The 12035-nt window shown below is 42.9% G+C and overlaps 1 long non-coding RNA gene across 1 annotated transcript; it reads left to right on the forward strand.

Annotated features, from left to right (window-relative positions):
- The first annotated feature begins 906 nt into the window (after positions 1–906).
- On the forward strand, positions 907–11802 carry LOC115464220. The gene is made up of 2 exons (XR_003941247.1): positions 907–962; positions 11150–11802. It is a non-coding gene; the product is annotated as an uncharacterized LOC115464220 (long non-coding RNA).
- The last annotated feature ends 233 nt before the right edge of the window (positions 11803–12035 follow it).

Here is a 12035-nt window from a genome sequence, read left to right on the forward strand (position 1 = left end):
AAGAAAGTGAGAAAGTAGATGACAGCAAAAGGGAGAGAGGCAGAGCAAGAGGAAGAAGAGCCTTGAAGTGGATTGGGATAGGGGTCGTGGAAGAGACTGCAGGAGTTGGTTGCGGTATGGAGAAAAAGTAGAGTAACCATAAATAAGTAGGGAGAAAACACTGGGAGGGAAGAGGTGAAATAAGAATAGGGCAAAAAAGGTAAACATAATGAAAACAAAAATAGATGAAGAGGAGAAGGAAAGGGAAGGATAAAAGGAAAAACAGATCATGCAATAAAATTTGCTGAGTCATTTTATTTTACTCTTATAATAATATTTAATATCTTAAGCCTCAATGATAATTCTTTGTGCATACTGTTACATGTATATGCATTTATATTTGTGCAAATGAACCACAGATGTGCCCCAGTTTTCTGTTTATACTACTTCAAGAAACCAGTGTCAGGGTGCAGGTAGGGGCTTGCAGATCATTTTTGCATTGTGCTAAGTCTTAACATCATCATCTCTAAAGTTTCCTACTCAGAATTCATTCACTTTCACCAGAATGTGGTAGAAGCAGTTAGCTTAGCAGGGTTTAAAAAAAGGGTTGGCTACCTTCCTAAAAGAAAAGTCCATAAGCCATCATTAAAATGGACTTGGGGGAAACCCACTGTTTATTTCTAGGATAAGCAGCATAAAATGTATTGTACTATTTTGGGATCTTGCCAGGTATTTGTAACCTGGATTGGACACTGTGGAAACAGGATGCTGGGCTTGATGGACCTTCGGTCTGTCCCAGTATGGCAATACTTATGTACTTAGCAGTATTGATCAGATTCAGTTTGAAACCCTTCCAAAATAAATATGAACTGGTTACCTGTAACAATAAAAGGTAACTGTCACTGACTTGTTCTTTCCTTGGATCACAAAGAAGTGAAAGCAAAGCCCAGGGAGCTGATTCCAATACACCTTGGGAAAATTAGGTAAATCTTTCTTTTGCTATAGTTATCTACAGCCTGATAAATGCAGTTTAGATTGATGTGTATTATTATTATTATTATTATTGGTGTTAATACTAATTAGTACAAGCTTTTCCATTGTGTTAACAATCCATCTTAAGCTCTAGGTATGTTAGAATCTAACAGTGGTCCAAAAGCCAAATGTGAAATTATGCTTCATGAATAATTTGTCCACTCAACAAAAATGCTTTGATAATATTATTTCATCACACAGTTTTTTTTTCTACAGTTATAGGGTCAGTAATTAAATCAGCTATAAAGGTAGATTTTTCAAGTGTTTACAATTGCAGTGAAGTGACTTGAGGAGAGGGCTAATATGAGCATAACGACACTGGCGGAATATTAGTCATGCAGCAGAATTTTGAACAGATTGAAGAGGAGAGAGATGGCTAAGTGGGAGACCTGTGAGAAGCAAGTTGCAATAGTCTAAGCGAGAGGTGATAAGAGTGTGGATGAGGGTTCTGGTGAGTCTGATGTCGGTGCCGGGGAAAATGGTAGAGACTATTATCAAAAACAAAATTACAGAGCACATCCAAGGACATGGATTACTGAGACCAAATCAGCACGGCTTTTGTTTGGGGAAATCTTGCCTGACCAATTTACTTCAATTCTTTGAAGGAGTAAACAAACATGTGGACAAAGGGGAGCCGGTTGATATTGTGTTTCTGGATTTTCAAAAGGCGTTTGACAAGGTACCTCATGAAAGGCTACAGAGGAAATTGGAGGGTCATGGGATAGGAGGAAATGTCCTATTGTGGATTAAAAACTGGTTGAAGGATAGGAAACAGAGAGTGGGGTTAAATGGGCAGTATTCACAATGGAGAAGGGTAGTTAGTGGGGTTCCTCAGGGGTCTGTGCTGGGACCGCTGCTTTTTAATATATTTATAAATGATTTAGAGATGGGAGTAACTAGCGAGGTAATTAAATTTGCTGATGACACAAAGTTATTCAAAGTCGTTAACTCGCAACAGGATTGTGAAAAATTACAAGAGGACCTTACGAGACTGGGAGACTGGGCGGCTAAATGGCAGATGATGTTTAATGTGAGCAACTGCAAGGTGATGCATGTGTGAAAAAAGAACCCGAATTATAGCTACGTCATGCAAGGTTCCACGTTAGGAGTTACGGACCAAGAAAGGGATCTGGGTGTCGTCGTCGATAACACACTGAAACCTTCTTCTCCTCCTCTCGCCTCCACGTCACTGCCCCAAGACCCCGGAGGAGCGCAGTGACATGACAGGCAAGAGGAGGAGCGACTTCAGAGACTGCGTTGTAAGACTCGGGCATTTGCGCATGATTTGGCTTGGGTTTAAAACATCTATCGCCTCTTTTCTTTTTGTAGCGGCCGCTGCTGCTCAACAGGGGAAGCAGCAGCAGCCAGACAGCGTTACCACTGGCAGCTGCGGGTGGCGAGGGGGTTTGATGCGCCGGGGGGGGAGGGTAGGGTCGCTGGACATGAGTAGCTGCAGGGGGGGCAGGGGGAGAGAAGGGTCACTGGACATGGATGGCTGGAGGCGGGGCAGGGGAGAGGGAGGTAGGGAGGGGGTCCTGATACCAGAGAGGTGGGGGTGGGGAGGGGGGCTCTGCGAGAGGGGGGGTGGGGGCTCACACTCACTCACTGTCTCTCACATACACTCTCTCTGACACACCCCCTGTGTGTCACACTCTATCTGTCACACACACACAGTCTCACACACACAGACACTCTGTCTCTCACACACTCTCTCTCTCACACACAAACACACACACACAGACACACGCTGTCTCTGTCTCTCTCTCATTCTCTCTATGACACACACACTCCATCTCTCACACACACTCTCTCTCAAACATACACACTCTGAGGAAAACCTTGCTAGCGCCCGTTTCATTTGTGTCAGAAACGGGCCTTTTTTACTAGTATTCTATAAACTGTGCACACAAATTTGCACGTGTAGCCTAAATTTGGGCACGCAAGTTTATAGAATTAGGGGATTATGTATATTTTATTTTATCTGGCTGTAGAAATGTGAACGAAGGTGGGCCCGGAGCTCTGATTATTGGAGTTACACAATGGGTTAAAGGTGAACACAAACTAATATTTTATTAACGGTGCCAGGTCCTGTTGGCTTGTGTGATTAGCACAAAAGAAGGAAAAACTACCAGGAGTAGAATCAACCAAAGACAAAACGAGAAGTGGAGCACAGAGTCCAGTTAAGGCAAGTAGATGACTCTTTGCTACCAGTGTCAATAACATCTGGAGAACGACCCGACACAGCTATGTTTTGGCACCAATGAGTGTCTGAGTCAGGGGTCAAACTTAATTCTCACTAACAGATGCAAATTGATAGCAAAAGCGAGCACTGGTCCAAATTCTACTACGCATTTCAAAGTAGAAGGGTCAATCCTTTAGAAATACAAACCAGATGCAATAAAGATAGTTGCATCTGTAACAGGAATTAAGTTTGACCCTGATGTGGGCACTCATTGGTGCCAAAACACAGCCGTGTTGGGTCATTCGCCAGATGTTATTGACGATGTTAATAAAGAGTCATCCGGTTCACAGGTATGGCAGAACATAAACATAAAACCAATCCTTAGATGTAGGAACCTCCTTCTGTGGCCTTCCCGTGCTGGGCCATGGTATGCACTATTGTCTCTCAGCAAGGCAGCACACTCCATTTGATTCTGGCCTGGGTCCCCAGAGTTACCAGTACAATCTTTAGCAAATAACATAAGCCAGTTGGCATCCTTTCTTAATAATACCCAACATTCTATTTGCTTTCTTAGCCACCGCCACACACTGAGCAGAGGGTTTCAACGTATCATCAATGATGACACATAGATCCCTTTCCTGGTCGGTGACTCCTAATATGGAACCTTGCATCACTTAGCTATTCTTCGGGTTCCTCTTTTCCGCATGCATCACTCTGCACTTGCTCACATTAAATGTCATCTGCCATTTAGACGCCCAGTCTCCCAGTCTCGTAAGGTCCTCTTGTAATTTTTCACAATCCTCTTGCGATTTAACAACTTTGAATAACTTTGTGTCGTCAGCAAATTAAGTACCTCACTAGTTACTCCCATCTCTAGATCATTTATAAATATGTTAAAAAGCAGCGGTCCTAGCACAGACCCCTGGGGAACCCCACTAACTACCCTTCTCCATTGAGAATACTGACCATTTAACCCTACTCTCTGTTTTCCATCTTTTAACCAGTTTTTAATGCACAATAGAACACTACCTCATATCCCATGACTCTCCAATTTCCTCTGGAGTCTTTCATGAGGTACTTTGTCAAACGCCTTCTGAAAATCCAGATACACAATATCAACCGGCTCACCTTTATCCACATGTTTGTTCACTCCTTCAAAGAAATGTAGTAGATTGGTGAGGCAATATTTCCCTTCACTAAATCCATGTTGACTTTGTCTCATCAATTCATGCTTTTGCATATGCTCTGTAATTTTGTTCTTTATAACAGTCTTTACCATTTTGCCCAGCACCGACGTCAGGCTCACCGGTCTATAATTTCCTAGATCACCTCTGGAACTTTTTTTTTTCAATTTGGCGTTACATTGGCCACCCTCCAATCTTCTGATACTATGTTTGATTTTAAAGATAAATTACATATTACTAACAATAGTTCTGCAAGTTTATTTTTCAATTCTATCAGTACTGCTGGTATTTCTGTGAAGAAGTTTGCAAAGGGTACCGTTTTTGTAACAAACTTTCATGCACGGGCTGCTATGATGCAAATTCATACAAAGCTGCTTATAAATGCAGAAAGTTTATGCTAACTGGTGGACGAAAGTTTACATTGAAAATGTGTTCAGGTGGCAATGGATTGGGGGTCGCTCTTGGATATTTTGTAAAGAATGGGAGATTGAAAATTGGGGTGAACATAAGTACATAAGTACATAAGTAGTGCCATACTGGGAAAGACCAAAGGTCCATCTAGCCCAGCATCCTGTCACCGACAGTGGCCAATCCAGGTCAAGGGCACCTGGCACGCTCCCCAAACGTAAAAACATTCCAGACAAGTTATACCTAAAAATGCGGAATTTTTCCAAGTCCATTTAATAGCGGTCTATGGACTTGTCCTTTAGGAATCTATCTAACCCCAATGTGGCCGCGCAGGCTTCTGCTTCTGTGAGTCTGACGTCCTGCACGTACGTGCAGGACGTCAGACTCACAGAAACAGAAGCCTACGCAGCCTTCTACATGGAATGTTGCTAGTGGAATAGCAACATTCCATGTAGAATCTCCAATAGTAGCAACATTAGTACATAAGTACATAAGTAGTGCCATACTGGGAAAGACCAAAGGTCCATCTAGCCCAGCATCCTGTCACCGACAGTGGCCAATCCAGGTCAAGGGCACCTGGCACGCTCCCCAAACGTAAAAACATTCCAGACAAGTTATACCTAAAAATGCGGAATTTTTCCAAGTCCATTTAATAGCGGTCTATGGACTTGTCCTTTAGGAATCTATCTAACCCCTTTTTAAACTCCGTCAAGCTAACCGCCCGTACCACGTTCTCCGGCAACGAATTCCAGAGTCTAATTACACGTTGGGTGAAGAAAAATTTTCTCCGATTCGTTTTAAATTTACCACACTGTAGCTTCAACTCATGCCCTCTAGTCCTAGTATTTTTGGATAGCGTGAACAGTCGCTTCACATCCACCCGATCCATTCCACTCATTATTTTATACACTTCTATCATATCTCCCCTCAGCCGTCTCTTCTCCAAGCTGAAAAGCCCTAGCCTTCTCAGCCTCTCTTCATAGGAAAGTCGTCCCATCCCCACTATCATTTTCGTCGCCCTTCGCTGTACCTTTTCCAATTCTACTATATCCTTTTTGAGATACGGAGACCAGTACTGAACAGAGGGGGAGGACCTGCATTTTCTAGAAGGGACCAGTGCTGGTGGGGCTATTTGGGGTATGTCACCTGACCTCTTCGGTTGCACTCCAGGAGAAAGTTAATAATCCCTCTTGAGGTGTTGTGAACATTCAAATTAATAATGATGTCTTGAAATTTCAGCTTGGAGGGAACAGTGGCCCAATTATTCATTTTGAATACTTTGCAAAATGTTTCAAATCTCATTATTATTTGCCAAATAATGCATATTTTTAATGGTAAATTTAACAAAATAATACAAGGAATACACTGGCTCAGAAATCAGGAAAGGAATGAATGGAGAAACTAAAAAAGTTACTTTTTTCACAGAAGAAAAAAGGAAGGAGGGACCCCCCCCCCCCCCCCACAACAAATCAATTAGCTCTCATTTCTCATTAGTCCCCAATACATAGGACCCCAGAAAACTAAACTAAATTCAATCCCTAAGGAAAAGGAAAAGACCCCATTCCATACCTAATAAATGTAACCCATATTGATTACCATTGTAACCAATCTAGCTAGGGTTCACAAGTTGAGGAGATTTATTGTCAAGAAATGACTGCAATTGCTTAGGGTCATAAGAAATATATCACATTATCAAATTTCACTATACATTTTACAGGAAATCTCCAAAAGAAGATACCATTGTTCTGAATCGCTCTCTTTCGCAAACTCAGGAATTGATTCTGCCTTTCCTGGGGCTCCTTGTATCTCAACATAGTTTCGGCTTCATTCGAAAGGGAGCAACACGGAGGTCATCCTCCTAATGTCTGGTCTAGGCCACCATCTTGGATACAATAATGCATATTATTGCCAGCTAACGTGGAGGGGCATAATCGAACGGGGCTGGCCATCTATATGGGCGGCCACCTCTAAGGCCGGCCTCGGAAAGCGGCATACCCGACCGTATAATCGAAACAAGATGGCCGGCCATCTTTCATTTCGATAATACGGTCGGGGCCGGCCAAATCTCAACATTTGGCCCGGCGTTAGAGATGGCCGGCATTAGAGATCACTGCCATTGGTTTTTGCCGTTAATGGAAACTAATGGCGGCCATCTCAAACCTGGCCAAATCCAAGGCATTTGGTCGTGGGAGGAGCCAGCATTTGTAGTGCACTGGTCCCCTCACATGCCAGGACACCAACTGGGCACCCTAGGGGGCACTGCAGTGGACTTGAACAATTGCTCCCAGGTGCATACCTCCCTTACCTTGTGTGCTGAGCTCCCCAAAACCCACTACCCACAACTGTACAACACTACCATAGCCCTAAGGGGTGAAGGGGGGCACCTACATGTGGGTACAGTGGGTTTTGAGGGGGGGTTGGAGGGCTCCCATTTACCACCACATGTGTAACAGGTAGGGGGGAATGGGCCTGGGTCCACCTGCCTGAAGTGCACTACACCCACTAAAAACTGCTCCAGGGACCTGCATACTGCTGTCATGGAGCTGGGTATGACATTTGGGGCTGGCAAAGAGGCTGGCAAAAAAAATTATTTTTAATTTTCTTTGGGGGTGGGAGGGGGTTGGTGACCACTGGGCGAGTAAGGGGAGGTCATCCCCGATTCCCTCCAGTGGTCATCTGCTCAGTTGGGGCACTTTTTGGAGGCTTGGTCCTAAAAATAAATGGACTAAGTGAAGCCGGCCAAGTGCTCGTCACAGCCGGCTTTCTTTTTCCCATTATCGGCCGAATCTGGCCATCTCGTAACCATGCCCCGTCCCACCTTCCATACCCTGCCGACACACCCCCTTGAACTTTGGCTGGCCCTGCGACGGAAAGCAGTTGAAGCCGGCGAAAATTGGCTTATACCGATTTCGCCGGCTTCAGGAGATGGCCGGCCATTGTGTCGGAAGATGGCGGGCCTTCTCGTTCAAAAATAAGCAGGATAGTAACATAGTAAGTGATGGCAGATAAAGACCTGTACGGTCCATCCAGTCTGCCCAACAAGATGAACTCATTTTACTCGATGTGCGATATACTAAGGAGCTTAATTGCCATCATGCAGCTTAGTAAATAGACTGCATAGTTTCCCTTTGAAAATTAGTACCTTGAAGCTAGCTATGTGGGCAATTTGAAACATTTTCCTTATATGACTAATTCAGCAGTGTGCAGAAAAAAGATCTTTAAGGAGAAATGACAGCAACTGATGATTATGCAAATATGCTGAACGTTAAGAGAAGCAATGATAGGTAAAATGACTGTAATTCTGAGGAAAGAAGCTTCAGGGTAAACCTTCCTCCAAATTACAAAAGGCTAATAGAGACTCTTACAATAAATTAGCATCACATTTGAAGGGTGATGGGGGGGGGGGGGGGGGGGGGGGTAGGTATTCATGACAGTTGCTGTAACCACAGTTAATAGGACTATTCCAGAGGTTTTCAACCCAGTCCTCAGAACACACCAAGCCAGTCAGGTTTTCTGGATGCCACAATGAATATAAATGAGATAGATTTGCATATGTAATACCCCATTACTGCTACTACTACTACTTAACATTTCTAGAGCGCTACTAGGGTTACGCAGCGCTGTGCAATTTAACAAAGGGAGACAGTCCCTGCTCAAAGAGCTTACAATCTAATAGACAAGTGAACGGTCGGTCCGATAGGGGCAGTCAAATTGGGGCAGTCTGGATTCACTGAACGGTAAATAGTAGCAACAGTGGAGGGAGTGGCCTAGTGGTTAGGGTGGTGGACTTTGGTCCTGAGTAACTGAGTTCGATTCCCACTTCAGGCACAGGCAGCTCCTTGTGACTCTGGGCGAGTCACTTAACCCTCCATTGCCCCATGTAAGCCGCATTGAGCCTGCCATGAGTGGGAAAGCGCAGGGTACAAATGTAACAAAAATAAAATAGATACTATTGGAGATTCTACATGGAATGTTGCTACTATTGGAGATTCTACATGGAATGTTGCTATTCCACTAGCAACATTCCATTCCATGTAGAAGCCTGCGCGGCCACATTGGTGATCTGCAAGGGCCGACTTCTACATGGAATGTTGGAATAGCAACATTCCATGTAGAATCTCAAATACTACTACTACTACTTAACATTTCTAGAGCGCTACTAGGGTTACGCAGCGCTGTACAATTTAACAAAGAGAGACAGTCCCTGCTCAAAGAGCTTACAATCTAACAGACAAGCGAACGGTCGGTCCGATAGGGGCAGTCAAATTGGGGCAGTCTGGATTCACTGAACGGTAAGGGTTAGGTGCTGAACGCAGCACTGAAGAGGTGGGCTTTAAGCAAAGACTTGAAGACGGGCAGGGAGGGGGCTTGGCGTAAGGGCTCAGGAAGGTTGTAATATGGGTATTACTAGAATAGCAGTGAAGATTTCTCCAGAAGTTCTAGGGTTGCCATATAAGCTGGGGGGGGGGGGGGGGGGGGGGGAGGGGGGATGAGTGCCTTGCCAGTAGGTTGGAGAGGGAGATTGGGTAGGGTTACCATGCATTCTCTTTTATTATTTATTTATTTATTTATTGCACTTGTATCCCACATTTTTCCACCTATTTGCAGGCTCAATGTGGCTTACAAAGACCTGTTATGGCATCGCCATTTCAGGGTACAAAAAAATATAATTGGTGTTACAGAGATATTAAGGATAAGAATAACAAGTCGATCTAATCAAGCAATTATAGAAAGAAGTCAATCATAATAAGGGAAGAGAGGTGATGTGTTGTAGTTAATTATGGGTTCTCGTGGTAGGCTTTGGTGAAGAGATAAGTTTTCAACGATTTGCGAAAGTTTTAAGAGGACACATCCTTCTTTTGGACTTCTTCAGATATGTCCTCTAGGTTTTTTAGTTTTTAAGAAACTATCCTTTTTTTCCTTTTATGTGCCAATGACCCACACACCTACCCACATAATGAGAGAAACCATCTATTTCTGGCCTATCAGTCTGGACACGTGGGGGTGATAAGGAGAGAGAATGGTATTCCTGATCTCCTCTCGGTTTCTCTGCTGGTTGAGTCTGTCAAAAGAAAATTTGTTCGTGCAGCACAACTTAAAGCATATGTCAATGCAAAGACTTTCACACGTATTTCAGAAGTCATCCAAAGCTGTTGAGGCGATATCCACTCTTCTGATAAGTACGCTTGGCCTCAGATTCAGTCAAACTCTAATCCAGAAGTTTTTTAAAAATAGATTATCTATTGCTGCCTTGTAAGTCAGTCACTGTTTCATGTGTGTTCTTTAACTATGATTAAATATTTCTTTAGCAAAGGTAGCAACTATTTTTATTTTTTTGTGTCTTCATTTTTTGTCTCTGCAAATATGGTAACCCTGTTGTCAAGATAAGTACCAAGAATTTCATTTTGCGTTGAGTGGAAGGGTGCACCCACTTTATAGAATCATCCCCTTAACATCTACAAGTAAAGTCCCATGGTGCACTTTACCTAAGTCTTGAGTAGCACAATTTTTCTTACAGTATTTAATTACAGGAAATTAAATCCAAGTCTAAAGATGCACTATTTCAAAATTATGCAAATTTACTTGATGGTGTTTTTTTACTGCTTCATGGTCCAGTTTGGTAAAACCAAACAACAAACGGTGAAGGAATGTCCCAAAGAACGAACAGAAGTCAGGTACCTTCCAATAGGTTTATTCTTCCAGTCTGGTTTCACAGACACCTCACTGCTGTAATCACTGTTTGCATTTTTTATGCTTTCAAGGTTCACATTTTTTCATTCCATTCAAGACAAGGCATTTTCTTCAAGTGACTACGGTCACACATCCTCAGCTATGACCCCTGAAGAAGGCATAACAGACGAAACACGGACCGCGTTGGGTCCAGAAGATTCATGCAACTTTTTAAGAAGAATAAACCTTCTGGAAGATTTCTGACTTTTGTTTATTCTTTGGGACATTCCTCTACCCTGTTTGTTGATTGTTTGGTTTTTGTGGAAGGACTTTCCCGCTTTTGTCTCCAGTTTGGTATAGCCACTTTTTTTTCAACACTCATCTTTATTGTACTTTTCAAAATAACAATATACAAAAGTTACCCCACCTGAGAGAACTTCAAAGCAGATCATGGTTACCTTGACACTTCTTTGCCTCCGTAGTCTTTTTCACTATAACTACCCCTCCTCACATTCTCCCATGCCTTACCATCCATCCTCTTGAGAGGATTTTAGAAATTCATTTTTTAAATGCTTTATTGTATGATCTGATAAATCCACAATCAAGCCATTTTCTGTTCCAGTGAGTTCAATAAAGACAGCCCTATTTCAGATGACTCATGTACATATTAAACTTTATTTCATTTCTCTCGTAGCTTTAGCCGGAAACCGAAGAAATGAATGACTCAAAACCCCTCGGCTTGTTTTGCAGATGGTATCTGTATTCTGTTCACGGTTACGTCTGCGAAATCACCTTTACAGCAATTTGGGAATTTTTAGAAAACGCCAACTGGAAATTGCAAGGCGTTTCCAGTATTTGGTCTTTCTTCATCTACGGAGCATCGATCCTTTTCATGGAGAAAATGTTTCTGTATCTCAGGGCAAGGTGCAACCTTCTGATCAGGTGTTTCGTGTATACACTTTGGACTTATGTCTGGGAGTTTTGCACTGGTTTCATCCTCCGGGCATTCAATGCCTGCCCGTGGGACTATTCTGGTTTTGCTGGCAATTACATGGGCCTCATCACCCTGGAGTATGCAATCCCCTGGTTCTGTGCTTGCATGGTAGCCGAACAGATGTTAATCAAAACCACTTTGCAACTGAAATTTGCCGCCCAAGAAGAATACAGCTACACTACTAAATTCAGAAGAGTAACAGTCAAAAACAGAGCAGCTTAATAACTGCATTACAGTCGATTGACTTTATCAGTGGCACTTTCACGGAACAAATAAAATCTCATGAAAGGGCCAATGGATGTATTATTAATGTGACAATAAAATAAATATATCATTACCAAACAGTTTTTAAACTTTAGGCGTTGGTGTGTTTTTGCAATTTCGCCCTCTTACGGGAAGCTACTTGCTTTACATAGTACATAAGGATTGCCACACTGGGACAGACCAAAGGTCCATCAAGCCCAGCATCCTGTTTCCAACAGTGGCCAATCCAGGTCACAAATACCTGGCAAGATCCCCAAAAAAGTACAATACATTTTTTACTGCTTATCCCAGAAATAGTGGATTTTCCCCAAGTTCAATTTAA

This window comes from Microcaecilia unicolor, chromosome 3 (assembly GCF_901765095.1).
Source record: "Microcaecilia unicolor chromosome 3, aMicUni1.1, whole genome shotgun sequence".
Classification (NCBI taxonomy): Eukaryota; Metazoa; Chordata; class Amphibia; order Gymnophiona; family Siphonopidae; genus Microcaecilia; species Microcaecilia unicolor.